The sequence below is a fragment of the Narcine bancroftii genome, chromosome 5 (assembly GCF_036971445.1).
Source record: "Narcine bancroftii isolate sNarBan1 chromosome 5, sNarBan1.hap1, whole genome shotgun sequence".
Lineage (NCBI taxonomy): Eukaryota > Metazoa > Chordata > Chondrichthyes > Torpediniformes > Narcinidae > Narcine > Narcine bancroftii.
The window spans coordinates 190,398,699-190,417,930 of NC_091473.1; the positions used below are offsets into that span (position 1 = coordinate 190,398,699).

A 19,232-nucleotide genomic window follows, 5' to 3' on the forward strand; every position below is an offset into this window, starting at 1 on the left:
CTAAATATCTCAAACTCTGGTAGAGCGGAGGGATCTGGGAACGCAGATACATCATTCCCTGAAAGTGGAGTCACAGGTGGGCAGGGGCGGAAAGAGAGCTTTTGGCATCTTGGCCTTCATCATTCAAAGTATTGAGTGCAGGAGTTGGGATGTTCTGGTCAAGTTGTGGAAGACATTGGTGAAGCCAGATTTGGAGCGTGGCGGACAGTTTGAAAGAGGGAAGAGTAGATTTCCTAGAATACGGCTAGGACTTCACGAAATGAGTTACAGGAAAAGGTTAAAAACAGGTGAGGACTTGATTCCCTGGAGTGTAGAAGAGTGAGGGTGAGATTTGATCGAGGTGTTTAAAACTGATGAGGGGGACGGACAAGAGTCAATGTGGGTGGGATTTTTCCACTGAGGGTGGGGGAGACAGGTTAAGGGTGAAGGGGAAAAGTTTAGGGGGATTTTCTTCACACAGAGAGGGGTGGGCCGAGCTGAGGTGGTGAATATTAACACTTAAGAAGAATTTGGGCGGGTGCATGGATGGGAGGGGTATGAACTGGGGGAAGATCAGTGGGTCCAGGCAGAAAGAGGGATTGACACCGACGAGAAGGGCCAAAGGGTCCTATTTCTGTGCTGTAAGTGGAGGGCATAGTATGTGTACCCACAATTAGCGGTGATTCTGCTTGGCCTGCATGTATGTGACCTGAGAACCAGTCTGTTCAAAACCAGATTGGGGGCGAGTTTCCACCCCACGACCCTTCTCCTGACCCCACCCCTTCTTAAACAGAGCCGCTTTGCAGACAGGAGAACTGGAGCGGGTTCGGGAGTTCGAGGAACCCAATCGCACTGCTTTGTCTTCACCTGTCCGGAGCGATTGTCTCTGTGCCGCGTCTCCTGTGGTCTCTGATGGTCTGGATTCCAGGTGAGGTCGGGGGGGGGGCTATTCCCCATTTTTTATAACCCCTTCCCCTCTAACTGAGCCGGGTTGGACCTTTTCGCGCCTTGTTTTCCCTCGTTCAGTGGTTTTTATTGTGTCATTGAATGTGTTCTGCCATTGGTTGAACTCGATCAGACCCCAATGTCAGACCCCCTCTCTACGGGACAGAGCGCCTGCTTGGAGTGTCGAATGCAGGGCACGAGCATTGGAAAATACCACATTTGCTGGTACCGACAGTGACCCGGAGCCAGTCCAGAGTGGGTATTGGTCCACCAGCCAGATAATACAATCTACCGAGGCAGGGGGTTCACCAGATGATTCGACCCATCCAGAGACCCCTCGGCCACCTTGATCATTTGCAGCCTGGAAGCGGGAGACTCCGCCGTCTACTACTGCAGGGATATGGACCGGTGCATGGGTGTTCGGGCCTGGAACCATGTTGGTCGTAACAAGTGAGTGAACTCAAGTAACTTTTCAGGACTTTTATCTCGAGATTTGAGAATCTTTATCAATTCATTTTGTCCTTGAGCACAGAAGATGTCAGTAAACTGTTGGGACCCCGCGCTGGAGAGACATTCTGAAGGTTCCCCCTCAGCCAGGTGTGGTTTTACCTTGGCTGACCCCCCCCCCCCTCAGATTGGTGTGTGCGCGCCCCCAGCGGCGGCGACTCAGCCCACCTCTTGGCTGAATGTAGATTGGTGAAGAGTGCGTGGGCGGGGTCCTCGACCCGGATCATCCTCCAGTAGCAGCTCTGACCCGGGGACACGCAGACACCCAGGACGGCTTGGGTGACCGTCAGCTCCGGAGAAGGGGGCACTTTGGCCGGCCTGAAACCCTGTCGGTCTCCCAGCGCACGGAGATGTGGGTGAGGGAAGGCTGCCGATTGGCACATTCCAGGCTGCAGGAGTCCATGCTGAGGGGCGTGTGGGGTGCAGTCAACGTGAGGGCACTCCAGGGAAGGACCGCAGCCTAGAGACCTCCAATTACTGGCCATAGAGGGGCTGAGACCAAGGGGAAGCCCCTCAAACAATGGAGGGGATGGGAGAACCAACAGGGGGCATCAGGGGTGGTAATGGTGTAAATGGAATCGAACATAACAATATACAATGACCGGGAATGTGGGGATATTTAAGTACGGGTGGGAACAAATTCTCAACGGGGTTTCTTTTTGCAAACAATACAGTCTGTTTTTGGTTTTTATAATGTCCCATCGAGCCCCACCATGGCTGGTCTGATTGTAACCCCAACTGCGCCATCCCCTACCCGAGTTTATCACGAAGCCCCAACACCGTCACTCGAGGACAAGTCCGTTAGGCTCTGCGATGACACCTCCCCTGGCTTATCTCCAGTGGGATCTGTCTGCTGGGTCTCCCACAAGCGACACTGAGCATGGGAACAGGCCAAATTTGGAGCATTATGTGCAGTTTTGGTCACTGAACTACAGGAAAGAGATCAATAAGATAGAAAGAGCACAGAGAAGATTTACTAGGATGTTGCCAGGACTTCAGGAACTCCGTTACAGGGAAAGGTTAAACAGGTTCAGACTTTATTCCCTGGAGCGTAGAAGAATGAGGGGCAATTTGATGGAGGAATTTAAAATTATGAGGGGGATTGACAGAGTCAATGTAGGTCGGCTTTTTTCCAGAGGGTGGGTGAGATACAAACCAGAGGATGTGGGTTAAGGGTGAAAGGGGAAAAGTTTAGAGGGAACATTAGGGGGAAGTTCTTCACACAGCGAGTGGTGGGAGTGTGGAACGAGCTTCCAGCTGAAGTGGTGAATGTGGGCTCAATTTTAATTAAAAAAAATTGCAGCTGGCCAATTCCGCCCTACGGGTGCGTGCCGCCAAAACTACATCCCATTAACCTGCACCCCGGAAAGTTTTTGAAGGGTGTGAGGAAACGGAAGCCCCTGGAGGAAACCCCATGCAGGCACGGGGAGAATGTACAAACTCCTTACAGACAGCACAGGATTTGTACCCAGATCCAGTCCCGATCGCTGGTGCCGTAGAGCACAGTGCTGACCATTTTGCCAACATTTAAAAAGAATTTTTACAGGTACATGGATGGGAGCGGTATGGAGGGCGATGGACAGGGTGCACGTCAGTGGGGCGAGGCAGAATAATAGTTTGGCACAGGCTAGAAGGGCCTGTTTCTGTGCTGTAAGGTTTTATGGCTCTAATGTTTATTATTTTTTTCTACCAAGAACATCAAGGGAAATCTCTGCCCCTCTCTCTGAAGCTCGGCGACAACTTTTCCCTTGCACAATACTTCATATAGGGCCTCACCAATGTCTTACACAATAGTAACATGACCTCCCAACTCCGGGACAACAGTCTGACCGCTGAAGGCCAATGTGTCAATGGCCTTTTTTTTTTTTAAACACCCTATTTTTTTTTTGAAGACTTTATTTAAAATTTTATAACATGAATACAATAGAGAATTACATTTAAAGAAATTTTTTTTTAAAATTAAAATGGTATGATTACAATATTACATCAGAAAACTACACAAAATAACCCCCCCCGTTAATTGTAACACAATATTAATAGTCTAACTTAAAATTAGTCCAACCCTCCCCCCCCTCAAATAAAGAGTGAAGAGTTAATAAAATTAACAATATTATATATGGAAAAAAATACCCACGTACAAAAAAAGAGTTAAAACTTAACCTAAAAAAAATTCTAATAACAAAAATAATTGTCAATACTAAAATATCACACTTAAACATATTTTTAAATCAAACTTAAATGCATATAATTAGCAAACGGAGTCCACTTTAACTTATAAAAAGACATCTTATCCTGAATTGAAAAAGATATCCTTTCCATAGTCAAACAAAATTTCATTTCCAAATACCACTTATCTAAAGTTAGTATATTTATATCTTTCCAAGTAAGTGCTATGCATTTCTTAGCCACGACTAAAGCTAAATAGATAAATGAAATCTGATAATCCTCTAAACCTAAATCAATTAATGATTGGATGTTCCCTAATAAAAATATATCGGGATCTAATACGATGGATATTATATAAACTGTTAAAAATAGATTGAATACCTTTCCAAAACTGTTGCAATCGATCACAAAGCCAAACAGTATGCAAAAAAGTATTGGCCATCTGATCACATCGAAAACAAGAATCCAACTTACTAAGACCAAATTTTTTAAATTTCTCCGGCGTTAAATATAGCTGATGAATAAAATTATAATTAATCATCGCTAGTCTAGCATTAATTAATTTCCGAATACTATTCTGACAAATTTCCATCCAAGCTTCTTCAGCTATTGTAAAACCTAAATCTTTTTCCATTGCAACTTATCTTTATCCCAGTCTTTTTTACTATCAATTTCTTGTAAAATACAATACAAATCAGATATATATCCCTTTTTTGGTAATGAAAGTACATATTCTTCAAAACTAGATTCAGGCAATAAAATCATATGTCGACCACATAACTGTTTTACAAAAGATCTTAATTGATAATATACAAATATAGAATTTGCACTAATACCATATTTCCTTTGTAATTCGTCAAAGGAACAAAAACAACCCTCAGAAAAACAATCAGATAAAATTTTTATTCCTTTCTTTTCCCATTGTTTCAAAGTGGCATTGGAGACCGTAAAAGGAACAAGTTGATTATTATATAATGGCAATCTTCCAGAATATATATTTTTAAGTCCCAATTTTTAAAGTTTACTTGTCCATAAATTCAATAAATGTTTCAATATTGGTACATCATAAGTTCGTAATAAATTTTTATTTCATCGAAACAAAAACTCATGAGGAAATTTTTCTAAAATAACCGCCATTTCTATCTTTACCCAACTAGGTGGGTCGTCCATATTCATTAATGCACTAAGAAATTTGAATTGAGCTGCTTCATAATAATGCTGAAAATTCGGTAATCTTAAACCTCCAAATTGAAAATCCCACATCAATTTTCTCATTGCTACTCTCAGAAATTTTCCCTTCCGTAAGAATTCTCTAATCGCTTTATATAAGTCTTTAAAAATCTTTTTTTTTTAAATAAGGAATTGATTGAAACAAATATTGTATTCTAGGAAAAATATTCATTTTTATGGTATTAATCCTCCCTAGTAAACCCAAAGGTAGATCCCTCCACCTAATCAAATCTAATTTAATCCTTTTTATTAAAGGAAAATAATTAATCGAATATAATTCTTGAAATTCCGTATTAACATTAATTCCTAAATATTTAATTTGTGTAGTCCACTTCAAATTTGTAATATTTTTATATACTGAATAATCATTTTCACAAATTGGCAAAATTTCACTTTTAGCCCAATTTACTTTGTAACCAGATAATTGGCCATAAATTTCTAAACATTCTTGAATTGCAGGTAAAGAAGTATCCAAATCCACCAAATATAATAAAACATCATCAGCAAATAAATTAATCTTGTATTCCTCATTCAGAACTCTCATACCTTTAACATTTTCATTTTGACGTATTAATTGTGCTAAAGGTTCAATAACTATAGCAAATAAAGCAGGTGACAACGGACATCCTTGTCTAGTAGATCTTGTCAAACTAAAAGATTCTGAAATTTGGCCATTAACAGCCATTCTAGCCTTCGGGCTATTATATAAAGCCTTTATCAACCCAATAAATGAAGAACCAAAACAAAATTTCTCAAGTACTTTGAACAGAAACTTCCATTCCACTCTGTCAAAAGCCTTTTCTGCATCCAATGAAACCACTATTGGATAATTCAACTGAAATTTAGATTTATTTATCAAGGTTATTAATCATAAAATATTATCTGACGCATACCTATTTTTTATAAATCCCATTTGATCACCATGTATAATTTTAGGCAGATATTGAGCTAATCTATTAGCCATAATTTTAGCTACAATTTTATAATCTGCATTTAACAACGATATTGGTCTATAAGAAGAAACCTGTAAAGGGTCTTTATCTTTTTTTGATATAACCGTAATTATTGCGTTAGAACAAGACTCAGGTAATTGAAAAGTATTGTAAGTTTGTTGTAATACATCCTTATAAATAGAAGATACATCAGCATAAAAAACTTTATAAAACTCTATAGAAAACCCATCTTCACCAGGTGCCTTTCCATTTGGCATGTCTCTTATTGCCCTTTCTATTTCATCTTCTGTAAAAGGTTTATCTAACTCATGTCTGTCTTCTTGATTCAATTGTGGCAAGTTAATATTTTTCAAGAAAGAATCTATTGCGTCTCCAGTTACATATTTACATTCTGAAGTATACAATTGTTTATAGAAATTACAAAGTTCCTCATTAATCTCCTTTTGATTAAAAATAATACCTGATTTCTTTCTAATCGCTGGTATAATCCTAGATAATTGTTCCTTTTTTAATTGCCATGACAAAACTTTATGAGCTTTCTCACCCCATTCATAAAACTTATGCTTAGTTCGATTCATTAAACATTCAAACTGATATGTTTGTAATTCATTATATTTAAATTTTAAATTAGTTAACTGATTCTTTTGCGTTTCGGTAGCATGTTTTTGAAATTCTTTTTCAGTAGCAGTTATCTTTTTCTCTAAGTCTTCAATCTCTTTAATTCTCTCTTTCTTTACTTTACTTTAGAGGCCTCGCAAAAAAGCTTTCATTGCATCCCATAAAACAAAATGACTAGAAACAGAATTACAGTTAATACCAATAAAAATTTCAATTTGCTGTTTTAAAAAACTAATAAATTCTGGTTTTTGCAATAGCATAGTATTAAATCTCTTTAACACCCTATCTATCTGTGATGCCACTTTCAAGGTTCAATCTACGTGCACTCACAGACCCCACTGCTGTACATTGCCTGGCGTTCAAATGCCTGTCGAGATGCGCCTTGAACGTTGTCCCTGATCCTCCCTCCATCGTCTCATCTGGCAGATTATTCCAGATACCAACCACACCGAGTGTGAAATATTTACCTCTCCCAACCCAATTAAACCTCTCATCTATACCCTCTATAAACCTATACCCTCTAGTTTGAGACCCCTCCCCCCATCATAGGAAAGAGACGAGCTCTCTCCCTTATGGAACACAGCTGCACAAAACAGGCCATTCAACCCTCGTTGTTCTGCTGACCCATTAAAAAATGAAACCCTCACTACTTCACAACCCCCTTTTGTCCATGTGCCTGTCTCTAAGAGTCCCTTAAATGCCCCTATTGTTCCAGCCTCCACCACCACCCCTGGCAATGCTTTCCAGGCCCCCACAACTCTATGTAAAAAAACACCCCTGATGTAACCCCCTAAACTTTCCTTCCTTCCCTTTGTACAGATGCCCCCCTGGTGTTTGCTACTCCCACCCTGGGATAAAGGAGCTGGTCATCCACCTTATCTATGCCTCTCAGAATCTTGTCAACCAAAGAACATTAACAGGACATAAACAGGCCCTTCTGGTCTGTGCCGAACCAGTCCATCATCTTCCGTACCTCTCCCATCCACATACCTGTCCAAATTCTTCTTAAATGTTAAAAATGAGCCCACATTCACCACTTCAGCTCATTCCTTGCCCCCACTGCTCTCTGCATGAAGAAATTCCCCCTAAACATTTCCCCTCTCACCCATAACCCTCGTCCTCTGGTTTTTATCTCACCCACTTTCTGGGAAAAGGCCGATCTACATTTACTCTGTCTATTCCCCTCATAATTTGAAATTCCCCTTATTCTTCTACAGTCCAGAGAATGAAGCCCTAACTTGTTTAACCTTTCCCAATAACTTGGTTCCTGGAAACCGGACAACATCCTACTAAATCTTCTCTGTACTCTTTCAATCTTATTGATAACTTTCCAGTAGTTCAGTGACCAAAACAGCACACAATGCTCCAAATGTGGTCTCACCAATGTCTTGTAGAACTTTACCATAACATCCCATCTCCAGTACTCAATACTTGATTTATGAAGACCATCATGTTCAGGTCGGTGAAATCTTTTATTCAGAGTTGCTGCCAGGTGCTGGGACCTCATCACCTAATGAGATCTCCCTTCTGCTCCATACAGGTAGTGACTCTCGGAAATCCTTTGTCCAACTGCTCCCTCCCTCCCAGGTTGAGACTGACTCAGGCTCGGCCACACTGTCTTGCCTGATGAGCGGCTTTAAGCCGGGCTTTGCGTGGCTGCGGTGGAGTGTGGATGGGGTCAAGGCGGAGAGTGGGGTGATGACGGGCGTGGTGTCCCTGGACATTGACCAGACCTACAAGATGAGCAGTTACCTGCGTGTCCCCGCCATTGCCTGGAACAAAGTCTCCAGCTATACCTGCATCGTGAGCCACAGCTCGCTGATCTCGCCTCTGCACGTCCATCTCATTATCCTGCGCATAGTGAGGTCACGCTGGTCAACGGAACATGCGGATTTTCAGCTCATGCCTTGAATTTCACAGCTCAATGAAGGGCTCAAGCCCAAAATGCTGATTATATATCTTTATCTTTGCTATATAAAGGACACTGTTTGACCTGCTGAGTTTCTCCAGTGTTGTTTATTTACTCCAACCTCAGTGTCTGCAGACTTTCATGTTTTGTTCCCGATTCTCTGCCCATGTTTCACTCGCAAGCGTCAACTGATTTTGCAGTGACCGTAACTCCTTCCCACCCAGCCCCCCCTGGAAAAGATTTCAATTTTCATATATAACAAAGGTCACTCTTTTAACTCCCTCCTTATTTCCTCTATTCCCTTTCATTCCCTTATTAATTCTTATCTATACTCTATATATTTTCCTCTAAATACGGATACACTCATGTATACACATATATACATACCCATCTATATATATATATATATATATATACACCCATATACACACATACATATAGTTCGTGGTCATTTTTACTCTCATTACATGTCTTCATCTCTCTGCTTGTTTTGTAGTTGTTCTGCAAATTTTCGTGCTTCCTCTGGATCCGAGAATAGTCTGTTTTGTTGCCCTGGAATAACTATTTTAAGTACCGCTGGGTACTTTAACATAAATTTATATCCTTTTTTCCATAGGATCGTTTTTGCTTTATTAAACTCCTTCCTCTTCTTCAGGAGTTCAAAACTTATGTCTGGATAGAAAAAATTTTTTTGACCTTTGTATTCCAGTGGCTTTTTGTCTTCTCTTATTTTCTTCATTGCTTTCTCCAATATATTTTCTCTTGTTGTATATCTTAAGAATTTTACTAAAATGGATCTTGGTTTTTGCTGCGGTTGTGGTTTCGGGGCTAAAGTTCTATGTGCCCTCTCTCTTTCCATTTCTTCCTGTAATTCTGGTCTTCCAAGGACCCTGGGGATCCAATCTTTTATAAATTCTCTCATATTCTTGCCTTCTTCATCTTCCTTAAGGCCCACTATCGTTATATTATTTCTTCTATTATAGTTTTTCATTATATCTATCTTCTGAGCTCACAGCTCATGTGTCTCTTTAACTTTTTTATTAGATTCTTCTAATTTCTCTTTTAAGTCCTCTACTTCCATTTCTACGATTATTTCTCGTTCTTCCACATTATCCATTCTTTTTCCTATCTCTGATATGACCATTTCTATTTTATTCATTTTTTCTTCTGCACTCTTAATTCTTCTTTTTATCTCATTAAATTCTTGTAATTGCCATTCTTTCACTGATTCCATATATTCTTTAAAAAAATATATATCCATTGTCTTGCCTTTCCCTTCTTCTTTCATTTCTCTATGTTCTTCTTCTTCTTCTTCCTCTGGGTTGGTCATCTGTTGTTTCCTTGTTTTCTTTTTACTCTCTTCTTTCTTGTTCTCGTTGTTTTCTATGTTCTCTTCTTGTTGTTGTGTTGTAGCTGTCATTCTCAGCTGTGGAGATCGACTCCTCAGCTGGTCCCCCCTCCCGTCAGTGTTTTTTTTGTCTCACGCATGCGCGGTTGCGCATTTTTACTCGGCTCCGCGAGCCATTTTTGTAGTCCCGAGCTCGGGACTTCCACTGACCTTAGAGAGCGGGCTTCTCTCTCCGCGGCGGGCCTCCTCGGACAGGTAAGGCCTTCACGTTCTTCTTCCAACGTTCTTTCATCTTCTCTTCTTCCCGTTGCTTTCGACTTTTCTCTCTTCGCTGCCATTTTCTTCTCACCTTTACTTTTACTTTGTTTTAATTTTTATTCTTATACCTTTGTGTTTTGTGCGTTTTTTTTCAACTTTTCCGGAGAGGGCTGGAATTCCCTGACCGGCCACTACTCCATCACTCTTTGCCCATGTTTAATGCCATCTCTGGGATCTGTGACTGTCTTGTATGGTGTAATTGTGCAGAAATGTTCACTGCTGGGGACCAACTCAATGCTTGATCATCTCAAAAGTCAGATTTTCCACCATTTGTGTCGTGGAATTCTCTATAGAATTGTCCTTACACCCCTGCTTTTCAACTGTTGTGCATAGAATGTGAAGAGGTACCCCTGTAGAAAGTGAACGTGTTGTGATCAGATCTTGTGCAAAGCAGCTCTCGATAAAGTGGAGAGTTTGCAGTGGTCTGTCGTTATTCAACTCCTCGCCATATGCTGGGGGATGGGCAGCGAGTCAGGTGGTGTCCGGGAGCCCATGCCCCAGAGAATTCTCAGGGTGCACCGCGGAGAGCCAATGATTGCACCCACCCTTTCGGCCCCAGCCTCCGCACTTTCCCTCCTCTACATCCAGGGGGACACTGGAAGATCACTTGATTGAGCATCTTCGCTCGGTCCGATTCGGTGACAAGGATCTCCCAGTGGCCACCCATTTCAATTCTGTGGCTCACTCCCACATGGACACGTCGGTTCGCACACTACCCCGCCAAGACCACCTGTGAATTAGAGCACCACCCAAATCAATTTCTGCTAGCCCATTTTCACTTCCCTTCCTCCAGCTCTTCACCCCCATCCCCCCCACCTTCTGTTTGCTGATGTGCTCTCCCTCCCTCCCTCATCCACCTATTACCTCCTGCCTGCGGGACCGTGCTTCTCCCCTGCCCCTCTCCCACATTCTGCTCACACCTTAATGAAACCCAAAACGTTGGTTCTGTAATAGTCTTTGCTCAACAAAATACATTGACCTGCTGAGTTTCTCCAGCATTGTTTCCCTCTTGTTCATCCCTCCACTCCACTCCCTCAATGGGAGCAGGCTCCATATCTTCGCCACCCTTTCCGGAACAATTCCTGGCTTACTTTCCCCCGATTTATCCCCTCCAAGATGCCAAAAACCCACCCTTTGATATCGGTAACCAAGGTATGAGGAACAGGCTCGAGGGGCTGAACGACTACTCGAGAGCGGGAGCTAAGTTTCGGTGGTGTCCTCCAGCAGACCTGGGCACTGGGCGGGAGGTATTCCTGCCAGTGTCCATGGATCGCTGCATCACACAAGACTACCTCTGACCCTCACGCAGTCAAATGGGGCTTGCTCTGGGAGGCAACAGATAGCACAAGCAAGATGGGCCGAAGGTCCCATTTTCCTGCTGTTCCTTCCAGTTTTTTCAATCCCGGGGTGGGGGGGGGTGCTCCACTTGCACCCATGTCCCTTCCCATCATTCAGGACCCCCAATAGTCCTTCCAAGTGACGCAACCCTCGTGAATCCTCAAGGGTTATCTACTGCATCCAGTGTTCCCGTGTGGGCGCAGACTGGGAGAATGCTTCATTGAACATCTCGGCTCTGTCCACTGCAACAGTGCGGCCGCCCACTTCAATTCCCCGTCCCATTCCTGTGCTGACGTGTCTGTACACGGGCTGGTGCAGTGGTAGACTGGGACCAGCTGCAAATTGGAGGAACAACCCCTCACCTTCTATCTGGGTGTGGTACTAACATCGACTTCCATTAGAAACCATCCCTCCATCTCCTTTCCTTTAGCTATAAGGCAATTTCAGGTGGCCAGAATACCCGACTGTAAAGCCACCTATTTACCCCAATGCAGCTGTTGGGTGGCCACCTGAAAGTGGAGAACCCGGCCAGGAGGAGCTCTTACCTAACCCTCCTCCTGTAGGTATATTCTGCAGCTAAGAGAATCCCTTCTGCTGCACCTGGAAGCAGCAGTGGGACCATGGACACAGTCCGCAGGAGCCCGGCATTCGCTCGGACATGGCTCTCCTTCAGCCGGTGCGTTCAGGCGACAGAAAGGCGTCTTCTCCGCGGCCACCTGAACGTCCCAGCTGCATTCCCCCAGCCGCGTCTGCTGGTACATTATCTGCATCCGAGCACCTGAAAGCATCTTCTCTCTCTCTCCCCCTTTTCCCTGTCTCCTTTCAGAGCCAAAATCAATTCTCACTTCTCGTCTCATGTCCAATTAACACCGTTTGTTGGTCTGGACCCCATCCCCCTGTCAGTCTTCTGACACCTTGATAAGAAGGGCTTGGGCCCTGAAACGTTTACCTCCTTCCGGGCATTGCGAGACCGGAGGAGTTACTCCAGCGTTTCTGTGCGCTTGGGTCAAACAAACCACTCCCACCCGCCACTTCCTCATGCTCCGCCATCAACCACCCCGACACCATTCCACGATCACGCCACTATAATGTCTTTTGACCCCCCCCCCCCCCGTACCCAGCACTCCTCCCAGAAGCAGCGCCGATCTCATGGACACTACGCCCAGCAACGACAGATCGTCCCTGCCACTTGTTGGAATCTAGGGGTTTAAACATTATGAAAGAAATGATTAATTAATAAGTTTATATTTACTGCATGGTTCAGGAAAAAAGAGGAATGTGATTAAGTGGCAATCACAGCATGGAGCAAAGTTGGCCGAGCAAAATTGTCTGCCCCAAAATACAGGGAGAGGAAATGCATAAAACGATTTAGGAGGAATGCTCAAACTGAAGGAGGTGGTGAGTAGCACAGGAGACACAGGCCAGATCAGAACAAAGAATGGCCTGCAAGAAACAAAGGGAATGGAAAACCAGTCTAGGAGGAAGATTAAGGCAGGAGGAGGTGTTAAAGAGAACAGCAGAAATTGGCCAGACAGGGACAGAATGGTGATTAGAAATATCTGGGAATGAATTAATTTCTGATCCAATCAACAGGATAGTCTGGCTTGGAGGATTAAGATGGGAGCGCTACACCCCAGAAATCTGTAAAACAGGAGATGACTTGTGATAACCCTTATGCAAAAAGATCTAGCAAAGGAAGACAACTTTTGTTCTGTATGACAATGAAATCTAGCAAAGGAAGCCAACTTTTGTTCTGTATGATAAGGTTGATCTATATAAACTGAGCCAACTGGACAATAGGGGTCAGTCTTGGGGAGTAGCTCACTGTGCAGGTGACCTATGAACTAACGATTGACCCAGAGCTCTGTTAAGTTTTATTCTTGTGCTGTGTAATAAACTGACTGTTGAACCGAATACCTTCTCCTATCACTTCATTCAAAGAACACGCTGCTCTCAGACGACACATAGACTAAATTAAGGGTAGGGTAAAGCCAGAGTCCGACAATTTGGTGACCCCGACGTGATGATGATGGAGTAGTGACGGAAGAGAAAAAGACGACACAACGGTTGATTGTGGTGTGGTGATAACAACAAGTGGCCACTCAACAAAAGGAGGTAAGAAGACGCCTGTTTAAACAAAGTTCTGCTATTGGCAACGATAAAATTGTGTGTTGTCACTACTCTGCCAAATTCCTAGTAGAAGCTAAGGAATAAAGCTTCAGGGGTTAGAGGCCCCTGTAGGTAACGGGGGTTAGAGTCTCCTGTAAGGAACGGGGGTTAGAGTCCCCTGTAGGGAACGGGGGTTAGAGTCCCCTGTAGGTAACGGGGTTAGAGTCCCCTGTAAGGAATGGGGGTTAGAGTCCCCTGCAAGAAACGGGGGTTAGAGTCCCCTGTAGGGAACGGGGGTTAGAGAACCCTGTAGAAACGGGGGTTAGAGTCCCCTGCAAGAAACGGGGGTTAGAGAACCCTGTAGAAACGGGGGTTAGAGTCCCCTGTAGAAAATGGGGTTAGAGGCCCCTAGTTGAGATCTCAAGATATAAGTTTAGACACTTGGCCAAATAGAATAAGGTACATGGTGTTAATAAGTATTTGTTTAAGGATCGTGTATCATAGTGGTGTATAATAAGTATTTGTTTAAGGATCGTGTATCATAGTGGTGTATAATAAGTATTTGTTTAAGGATCGTGTATTATAGCGGTGTATAATAAGTATTTGTTTAAGGATCGTGTATCATAGTGGTGTATAATAAGTATTTGTTTAAGGATCGTGTATCATAGTGGTGTATAATAAGTATTTGTTTAAGGATCGTGTATCATAGTGGTGTATAATAAGTATTTGTTTAAGGATCGTGTATCATAGTGGTGTATAATAAGTATTTGTTTAAGGATTGTGTACAGTGTGCCGCTGGTGTTTATAATAACGTGGGAAGGGTTGAAGTAGATTGCAGGGTGGCAAAATCCTACCAGGGGAGAGACCCATTGAAGTACGAAGTCTGAAGGGTTAAAAATCGGAATGTAAGATGGAAGGAGTAATTGGGGATGTATGGCAAAAGTTCGGGGAAGACAGATGGGTTCCCCCATCTGTAAACCGACAGTGGGAAAAAACAAGGAATCAATTACTGGGAGGATTACCGAAGGGAGAAGAGGTGCAGGCTATGAAACGGTACGAACAGATATGGAAAGAGCTGCAGAGTCAGGGGAAGGTACCGCTAGGGTTTGAAAAGATCCGGCTTGTAATGTACTTGGGAGAAGCTGAAAGGGAAGCGGCAAAGGAGGTACGGGAACATGAGGCAAAGGGACAAGGATCTATATGGAATAGAAGAAGGCTTAAACAGCAGAAGGAAGCGAAGGAACAGAGAAGGGCAGATTTACATAATATGACATTGGCTTGCATGGCTGTGGAAGCGAACCTTCAGCATGCTACTAAAAAGGCATCCCCTATCACAAAGGTGAAAACGGGGGAGGAGATGACGGGGGAGGTTAAGCCGTCAGCCCCGTTATATCCAAAGTTACCAGAGACATTGCCACCACCTTATCCGATTCCCCAGATGCCAACGATGCAGATAAGTGAGGGAATAGTGAATGTCACTGAGTTAGCAGGTCCAGAACTCCATGAGGTGAAGGAGAGACTTAAGAGCGTTGTGCAGGAGAGAGTGGAGGAAACAAAGGAAATGATGAACGTAATGCAGAACGATATATGTGCAGTAAGGGAAACTAGTAGGTGCCTGGGAAAAACAGATGAGAGAGAGCAGGGACAAGAAGAGGAAAATAGGAGGGGAAGTGACCCAGTGAGTATCAGATGGGAGCGGGAGAGAGGGCAGGACGAGGAAAATGCGATAGCTAATGTGAGTGTGGAGAGTGAGGATGAGGAACAGCCAGTCACGATCAGGGGAAGAATGGTCACACACAGAAGACAGGGTCAGGAAAACCCTCGCTCCCCTTTGGGATATGCGTTGCGAGACAGGGAGGAAGTACGGCTTCCAGAAAGGTATAGACAGATGCCGCTAATTTATAAGGGTCCGCAAATTGGGGAAAGGTATCAACCCTTCTCATTCACCGACATGAATTGAATTTTGGACAAAACGCCACCTCCGACTGAGGGAGGTGGAGCGTGGATGGGAAAGTTCTGCTAATATACGATGGGACATAAGATAGCCATAGGGGATTGGAGAGCATTATTAGGGAAACAGCTTGGGCTGTGGGAGATACAGCAGGTAGAAATGGTCGCAGGAATCACTAGGTGCCCCGATGCCGAGCCATTTGCCAAACATGCTACGGCAGTGGGAGGGGCAATGCGGGATAAGTTTCCCGCTCCCCCTGGTGTCATGCAGTCCCTGACCTTTTCCATTAAGGAGGATGAGGAGATCTTGACCTTTTTGAGTCAGTGTAGGGAGAGTTGGACTGATAAAGCAGGAGTACACCCAGCCACAGATCCCTTGCAGACTACACTCTTTAGGGCTGCAGTAACGAGCGGACTGACAGCTGTAGTTAGGGAGGCGTTAGAGAATAACCCTGATATTCCTGGCTGCTCGAGTGAGCAATGGGAAAAACATTTGACCCATCACATGAAACGTTACAGGGCTAAGCAAAAGGAGGACAAACAAACTACGGAGTCGGCACAAGTGCAACTCCTTAAGCTTCAATTGGAAGAGGCTAGGAAAAAGGCAAATGAGGCAAAAAAGAATTCCTCAAAGGATGCGAAACAGATGATTCAGCAGCCACCGCAGCCACCACAAGGGAATAATATGAGTTGGCACCCAGCCCCATATTGGGCACCGGGTCCCACCTATGTGGCCAGAATGGGAGGTCCAATGGGGGGATTCCGAGTAAGAGGGAGAGTCGGGGTGTTCCACGAATGCCACCAGCCGTATGTTTCAGATGTGGTCAACCAGGACACTGGAAGAGAGATTGCCCCCTAGTATGGGGTCCTCAGGACACTGGGGGAAGGGGATATGGACCACCACAATATGAGCCTTGGGTCCAGCCCCAGAGATCGTCAGTGCCAGCCCCGAGACATCAGGCACCCCATGCGGCTCTCGCTCCAAAGGGACAATTCCCATCGCTGACGGAGGAGGAGCCATATTACCAGCAGTGACAGGGCCCGAGCACCCAAGAGCAGGTTAGGTTGGCAGACCCCTTCCTGCAGATTAAAGTAATGGACATGGAAGTATCCTTTTTAGTGGATACGGGAGCCAGATTTTCAACACTCACTGGCGCTGAGTTTCAAGCTAAAACATCATCCTCTAGCGTCCAGCTGACAGGGTTCTCGGGTACACCAGAAAATCTGCTGTTTTCTATACCACTAGTCACTTCTGTGGCGGGACAGACATTCACACATCAATACATTTTGTCAGCCAGGTGCCCTACTAATCTTTTGGGCAGAGACCTGCTGGTCAGGTGTGGAGCATTGATCCTTTGCGGACCCAGCTGAATAGAGATCACCTTTCCAAATGGATATTCTATGAACTGTTCATTAACCGGTTCTCAGATGTTGTTGGCAGCCGCTGGAGGATCCGCATCGGAGGGACTATGGGCGGACATTTACTGGGGGCTGTTGGAACCGGAGGATCCACAGAAGGGAGGGCTGCTAAAGCTTTATAATCAATGGAAGCCGTGGATCCAGATGTTACACCCATATACCCCTCCCTCAGACCCCCCCATATGACCCTCTTTTACGATAGGGATGGGGATGAAATGTATCAGCATGCCTTTTATGAAGAGGTAGAGGGCATGCTATGGGAGATTAATTCGGACTACATAGTGGTAGGAAAGGAGGGAGTGGCCGCTACGGTAGCACTGACATCTGAACAGCTGGAGTGGTATGTGATGGCAGGTGAGGCCATTTCACATGTCACCCTTGCAATTGGCACTACTCACCAGGCAAAAGATTTGGGATCGATGTGTCGGAACTTGAGGTCCTTAAGGGATTGGTCCGATACCCAAATACCGACAGTGCAGTTCTCTTCATCTGGTCGGGCGTACAGGATTTTGTACTCGACAAATGATCGAGTCCTCCTTGAGCATAGACAGATTGAACGCTTTCATGGTAGAGAGAAGATGGATCACCCCGACTCGGCCCCTATGCTAGATTCTCTCCCTGAGAACCTGTGGTCAGTGGGATCAGCAGATGTGGGTTTTTGTCAGCAGGTTGATCCCATAACCTGCGAACTGTCAGATTATACTCCAATTTGGCAGTCACAGTATCTCCACAAACCTGAAGCTGAGGTGGGTCTGGCAAATGCCATTGAGGGCTTAATGGATTCAGGGGTGTTGGAGCATTCGTGCTCAAGTTGGAATACACCCATCTTACCTGTTCCGAAACAGGAGACGGGCAAATATCGGATGGCCCATGATTTAAGACGCATCAATGGTATTGTGCGAACACCCACAGTTCCAGTACCGAACCCATATACTGCCATGACTGCTTTAACCCCTGACCACAAGTGGTTCTCTTGCATAGATTTAGCGAATGCTTCCTTTTGTTTGCCGCTGGCAGAACAATTAAAAGATGTGTTTTCTTTCACGTATAGAGGTAGAAAGTTACGTTATACTAGACTTCCGCAGGGCTTTATCTTATCTCCAGGGATTTTCAATCAGGTTTTGAAGGAACAGCTGGGGAGTTTAGTACTGCCAGGTGGGGTAGTTCTGATCCAGTACGTAGATGACATCCTATTGGCAGCACCTGATCATACTTCCTGTTTGGAGGCCACACATCTCCTGCTGATGCAGTTGTTCAAGGCAGGATTTAAAGTCTCTCACTCAAAGTTGCAATGCTGCAGACAGGTGGTCTCCTTTTTAGGTAGAATGGTCTCAGCGAAAGGTACAAGGATTTCCCCTGCACATCGAACAGCGATACTACATCATCCAAAACCAAAGACAGTTAAGGAAATGCTTTCGTTTTTGGGTTTGTCAGGTTATAGTAGGCAGTTTATCCCATCGTATGGTGAGTTGACACATCCACTGCGAACTTTGGTGAATGAGCAGGGGATGAGGAATCTGGGAGCTACACTTGATTGGACTGCACAGGCTGAGATGAGTTTTATTCTATTGAAGCAAGGTCTTACAACAGCTATAGATTTGGCCATCCAAATTATAAACTACCTTTCTTTTTGGATGTTTCTGAAAAAGCACACACAATTAATGGTGTTCTTTTTCAGAAAAAAGGGAGTGGAAGATGTGTGCTCATGTATGTGAGTATCACACTGGATCCGATGGAAGACAGACACCCACCATGTATGAGACATGCAGCGGGGGTAGCAAAGATTCTACAAAAGGTGGCACACATCGTGATGGGACATGGCCTGATGGTATTAACAACACATAGTATTGTAGCATTTGTGAGCTCAACAGCATTTACAATGACTTCGCTAAGGCAGACGAGACTAGAAAAGATCCTGAATGCTCCAAATGCTACATTACCCATGAAGGTATTAACATGGCAGACAATATGGGAGAGGGAGAACCACACTGTTGTGAAAAGAGGGTAATAAAGGTTATTAAAATAAGACCTGACTTACAGGCTACACCCTTAAGAGAACCAGATGAAACCTTGTTTACAGATGGGTGTTGTTACAGACACCCCACAGATGGATTGAAAGCTGCCTATGCGGTGGTACAAAAAACTACAGGAGGATTTGAAGAAATCATTGCAGGGACGGTGAGAGGAAAGGAGTCAGCATAACTCGCAGAACTACAGGGAATGATAGCAGCATTAGAATGGGCAGAAGGGAAGGAGGTCAATATATATATAGATTCGGCATATGTGGTAGGGACAATACAGGTTGAGCTTAGTCAATGGATTAGAAGTGGGTTTTTAACAGCAGCAATGACCCCAATTAAACACGAGAAGGACGTTAGGAAACTGGCTGAGGCCCTCCTGAAACCAAGGGCATTAGCAGTTCTTAAATGTAAAGGACATGATA

General features: G+C 44.3%; 1 pseudogene; it reads left to right on the top strand.

Annotated features, from left to right (window-relative positions):
• The first annotated feature begins 259 nt into the window (after window positions 1–259).
• On the top strand, window positions 260–10,898 carry LOC138765427 (immunoglobulin lambda-1 light chain-like; annotated as a pseudogene).
• Window positions 10,899–19,232: the final 8,334 nt, after the last annotated feature.